This window comes from Oncorhynchus nerka, linkage group LG9b, assembly GCF_034236695.1.
Source record: "Oncorhynchus nerka isolate Pitt River linkage group LG9b, Oner_Uvic_2.0, whole genome shotgun sequence".
Taxonomy (NCBI): domain Eukaryota; kingdom Metazoa; phylum Chordata; class Actinopteri; order Salmoniformes; family Salmonidae; genus Oncorhynchus; species Oncorhynchus nerka.
Genome location: NC_088424.1, coordinates 52,703,806 through 52,710,294, shown reverse-complemented (window position 1 = coordinate 52,710,294; position 6,489 = coordinate 52,703,806).

The following is a 6,489-nucleotide window of genomic DNA, read 5'->3' as shown; positions in this document are numbered from 1 at the left end:
TACACAGTGGCAGAATACCTGACCACTGTGACTGGCCCTAAACAGAGAGTACACAGTGGCAGAATACCTGACCACTGTGACTGACCCTAAACAGAGAGTACACAGTGGCAGAATACCTGACCACTGTGACTGACCCTACACAGAGAGTACACAGTGGCAGAATACCTGACCACTGTGACTGACCCTACACAGAGAGTACACAGTGGCAGAATACCTGACCACTGTGACTGACCCTACACAGAGAGTACACAGTGGCAGAATACCTGACCACTGTGACTGACCCTACACAGAGAGTACACAGCGGCAGAATACCTGACCACTGTGACTGACCCTACACAGAGAGTACACAGTGGCAGAATACCTGACCACTGTGACTGGCCCTACACAGAGAGTACACAGCGGCAGAATACCTGACCACTGTGACTGACCCTAAACAGAGAGGACACAGTGGCAGAATACCTGACCACTGTGACTGACCCTAAACAGAGAGTACACAGTGGCAGAATACCTGACCACTGTGACTGACCCTAAACAGAGAGTACACAGTGGCAGAATACCTGACCACTGTGACTGACCCTAAACAGAGAGTACACAGTGGCAGAATACCTGAACACTGTGACTGACCCTAAACAGAGAGTACACAGTGGCAGAATACCTGACCACTGTGACTGACCCTAAACAGAGAGTACACAGTGGCAGAATACCTGAACACTGTGACTGACCCTAAACAGAGAGTACACAGTGGCAGAATACCTGACCACTGTGACTGACCCTAAACAGAGAGTACACAGTGGCAGAATACCTGACCACTGTGACTGACCCTAAACAGAGAGTACACAGTGGCAGAATACCTGACCACTGTGACTGACCCTAAACAGAGAGTACACAGTGGCAGAATACCTGACCACTGTGACTGACCCTAAACAGAGAGTACACAGTGGCAGAATACCTGACCACTGTGACTGACCCTAAACAGAGAGGACACAGTGGCAGAATACCTGACCACTGTGACTGACCCTAAACAGAGAGTACACAGCGGCAGAATACCTGACCACTGTGACTGACCCTAAACAGAGAGTACACAGCGGCAGAATACCTGACCACTGTGACTGACCCTAAACAGAGAGTACACAGCGGCAGAATACCTGACCACTGTGACTGACCCTAAACAGAGAGTACACAGTGGCAGAATACCTGACCACTGTGACTGACCCTAAACAGAGAGTACACAGTGGCAGAATACCTGACCACTGTGACTGACCCTAAACAGAGAGTACACAGTGGCAGAATACCTGACCACTGTGACTGACCCTAAACAGAGAGTACACAGCGGCAGAATACCTGTCCAGTGACTGACCCTACACAGAGAGTACACAGTGACAGAATACCTGACCACTGTGACTGACCCTAAACAGAGAGTACACAGTGGCAGAATACCTGACCACTGTGACTGACCCTAAACAGAGAGTACACAGTGGCAGAATACCTGACCACTGTGACTGACCCTACACAGAGAGTACACAGTGGCAGAATACCTGACCACTGTGACTGACCCTACACAGAGAGTACACAGTGGCAGAATACCTGACCACTGTGACTGACCCTACACAGAGAGTACACAGTGGCAGAATACCTGACCACTGTGACTGACCCTACACAGAGAGTACACAGTGGCAGAATACCTGACCACTGTGACTGACCCTACACAGAGAGTACACAGCGGCAGAATACCTGACCACTGTGACTGACCCTACACAGAGAGTACACAGTGGCAGAATACCTGACCACTGTGACTGGCCCTAAACAGAGAGTACACAGTGGCAGAATACCTGACCACTGTGACTGGCCCTAAACAGAGAGTACACAGTGGCAGAATACCTGACCACTGTGACTGGCCCTAAACAGAGAGTACACAGTGGCAGAATACCTGACCACTGTGACTGACCCTAAACAGAGAGTACACAGTGGCAGAATACCTGACCACTGTGACTGACCCTACACAGAGAGTACACAGTGGCAGAATACCTGACCACTGTGACTGACCCTACACAGAGAGTACACAGTGGCAGAATACCTGACCACTGTGACTGACCCTACACAGAGAGTACACAGTGGCAGAATACCTGACCACTGTGACTGACCCTACACAGAGAGTACACAGCGGCAGAATACCTGACCACTGTGACTGACCCTACACAGAGAGTACACAGTGGCAGAATACCTGACCACTGTGACTGACCCTACACAGAGAGTACACAGCGGCAGAATACCTGACCACTGTGACTGACCCTAAACAGAGAGTACACAGTGGCAGAATACCTGACCACTGTGACTGACCCTAAACAGAGAGGACACAGTGGCAGAATACCTGACCACTGTGACTGACCCTAAACAGAGAGTACACAGCGGCAGAATACCTGACCACTGTGACTGACCCTAAACAGAGAGTACACAGCGGCAGAATACCTGACCACTGTGACTGACCCTAAACAGAGAGTACACAGTGGCAGAATACCTGACCACTGTGACTGACCCTAAACAGAGAGTACACAGTGGCAGAATACCTGACCACTGTGACTGACCCTAAACAGAGAGTACACAGTGGCAGAATACCTGACCACTGTGACTGACCCTAAACAGAGAGTACACAGCGGCAGAATACCTGTCCAGTGACTGACCCTACACAGAGAGTACACAGTGACAGAATACCTGACCACTGTGACTGACCCTAAACAGAGAGTACACAGTGGCAGAATACCTGACCACTGTGACTGACCCTAAACAGAGAGTACACAGTGGCAGAATACCTGACCACTGTGACTGACCCTACACAGAGAGTACACAGTGGCAGAATACCTGACCACTGTGACTGACCCTACACAGAGAGTACACAGTGGCAGAATACCAGACCACTGTGACTGACCCTACACAGAGAGTACACAGTGGCAGAATACCTGACCACTGTGACTGACCCTACACAGAGAGTACACAGTGGCAGAATACCTGACCACTGTGACTGACCCTACACAGAGAGTACACAGCGGCAGAATACCTGACCACTGTGACTGACCCTAAACAGAGAGTACACAGTGGCAGAATACCTGACCACTGTGACTGGCCCTAAACAGAGAGTACACAGTGGCAGAATACCTGACCACTGTGACTGGCCCTAAACAGAGAGTACACAGTGGCAGAATACCTGACCACTGTGACTGGCCCTAAACAGAGAGTACACAGTGGCAGAATACCTGACCACTGTGACTGACCCTAAACAGAGAGTACACAGTGGCAGAATACCTGACCACTGTGACTGACCCTACACAGAGAGTACACAGTGGCAGAATACCTGACCACTGTGACTGACCCTACACAGAGAGTACACAGTGGCAGAATACCTGACCACTGTGACTGACCCTACACAGAGAGGACACAGTGGCAGAATACCTGACCACTGTGACTGACCCTAAACAGAGAGTACACAGTGGCAGAATACCTGACCACTGTGACTGACCCTAAACAGAGAGTACACAGTGGCAGAATACCTGACCACTGTGACTGACCCTAAACAGAGAGTACACAGTGGCAGAATACCTGACCACTGTGACTGACCCTAAACAGAGAGTACACAGCGGCAGAATACCTGACCACTGTGACTGACCCTAAACAGAGAGTACACAGTGGCAGAATACCTGACCACTGTGACTGACCCTAAACAGAGAGTACACAGCGGCAGAATACCTGACCACTGTGACTGACCCTAAACAGAGAGTACACAGTGGCAGAATACCTGACCACTGTGACTGACCCTAAACAGAGAGTACACAGTGGCAGAATACCTGACCACTGTGACTGACCCTAAACAGAGAGTACACAGTGACAGAATACCTGACCACTGTGACTGACCCTAAACAGAGAGTACACAGTGACAGAATACCTGTCCAGTGACTGACCCTAAACAGAGAGTACACAGTGACAGAATACCTGTCCAGTGACTGACCCTAAACAGAGAGTACACAGTGACAGAATACCTGACCACTGTGACTGACCCTAAACAGAGAGTACACAGTGACAGAATACCTGACCACTGTGACTGACCCTAAACAGAGAGTACACAGTGACAGAATACCTGACCACTGTGACTGACCCTAAACAGAGAGTACACAGTGACAGAATACCTGACCACTGTGACTGACCCTAAACAGAGAGTACACAGTGACAGAATACCTGACCACTGTGACTGACCCTAAACAGAGAGAACACAGCGGCAGAATACCTGACCACTGTGACTGACCCTAAACAGAGAGTACACAGTGACAGAATACCTGACCACTGTGACTGACCCTAAAAAGAGAGGACAGTGGCAGAATACCTGACCACTGTGACTGACCCTAAACAGAGAGTACACAGTGGCAGAATACCTGACCACTGTGACTGACCCTAAACAGAGAGTACACAGTGGCAGAATACCTGACCACTGTGACTGACCCTAAACAGAGAGTACACAGTGACAGAATACCTGACCACTGTGACTGACCCTAAACAGAGAGTACACAGTGACAGAATACCTGTCCAGTGACTGACCCTAAACAGAGAGTACACAGTGACAGAATACCTGTCCAGTGACTGACCCTAAACAGAGAGTACACAGTGACAGAATACCTGACCACTGTGACTGACCCTAAACAGAGAGTACACAGTGACAGAATACCTGACCACTGTGACTGACCCTAAACAGAGAGTACACAGTGACAGAATACCTGACCACTGTGACTGACCCTAAACAGAGAGTACACAGTGACAGAATACCTGACCACTGTGACTGACCCTAAACAGAGAGTACACAGTGACAGAATACCTGACCACTGTGACTGACCCTAAACAGAGAGAACACAGCGGCAGAATACCTGACCACTGTGACTGACCCTAAACAGAGAGTACACAGTGACAGAATACCTGTCCAGTGACTGACCCTAAACAGAGAGTACACAGTGGCAGAATACCTGACCACTGTGACTGACCCTAAACAGAGAGTACACAGTGACAGAATACCTGTCCAGTGACTGACCCTAAACAGAGAGAACACAGTGACAGAATACCTGACCACTGTGACTGACCCTAAACAGAGAGTACACAGTGACAGAATACCTGACCACTGTGACTGACCCTAAACAGAGAGTACACAGTGACAGAATACCTGACCACTGTGACTGACCCTAAACAGAGAGTACACAGTGACAGAATACCTGACCACTGTGACTGACCCTAAACAGAGAGTACACAGTGACAGAATACCTGACCACTGTGACTGACCCTAAACAGAGAGAACACAGTGGCAGAATACCTGACCACTGTGACTGACCCTAAACAGAGAGTACACAGTGACAGTATACCTGACCACTGTGACTGACCCTAAACAGAGAGTACACAGTGACAGAATACCTGACCACTGTGACTGACCCTAAACAGAGAGTACACAGTGACAGAATACCTGACCACTGTGACTGACCCTAAACAGAGAGTACACAGTGACAGAATACCTGACCACTGTGACTGACCCTAAACAGAGAGTACACAGTGACAGAATACCTGACCACTGTGACTGACCCTAAACAGAGAGTACACAGTGACAGAATACCTGACCACTGTGACTGACCCTAAACAGAGAGTACACAGTGACAGAATACCTGACCACTGTGACTGACCCTAAACAGAGAGTACACAGTGACAGAATACCTGACCACTGTGACTGACCCTAAACAGAGAGTACACAGTGACAGAATACCTGACCACTGTGACTGACCCTAAACAGAGTACACAGCGGCAGAATACCTGTCCAGTGACTGACCCTAAACAGAGAGAACACAGTGGCAGAATACCTGACCACTGTGACTGACCCTAAACAGAGAGTACACAGTGGCAGAATACCTGACCACTGTGACTGACCCTAAACAGAGAGTACACAGTGACAGAATACCTGACCACTGTGACTGACCCTAAACAGAGAGTACACAGTGACAGAATACCTGACCACTGTGACTGACCCTAAACAGAGAGTACACAGTGACAGAATACCTGACCACTGTGACTGACCCTAAACAGAGTACACAGCGGCAGAATACCTGTCCAGTGACTGACCCTAAACAGAGAGAACACAGTGGCAGAATACCTGACCACTGTGACTGACCCTAAACAGAGAGTACACAGTGGCAGAATACCTGACCACTGTGACTGACCCTAAACAGAGAGTACACAGTGACAGAATACCTGACCACTGTGACTGACCCTAAACAGAGTACACAGCGGCAGAATACCTGTCCAGTGACTGACCCTAAACAGAGAGAACACAGTGGCAGAATACCTGACCACTGTGACTGACCCTAAACAGAGAGTACACAGCGGCAGAATACCTGACCACTGTGACTGACCCTAAACAGAGAGTACACAGTGGCAGAATACCTGACCACTGTGACTGACCCTAAACAGAGAGGA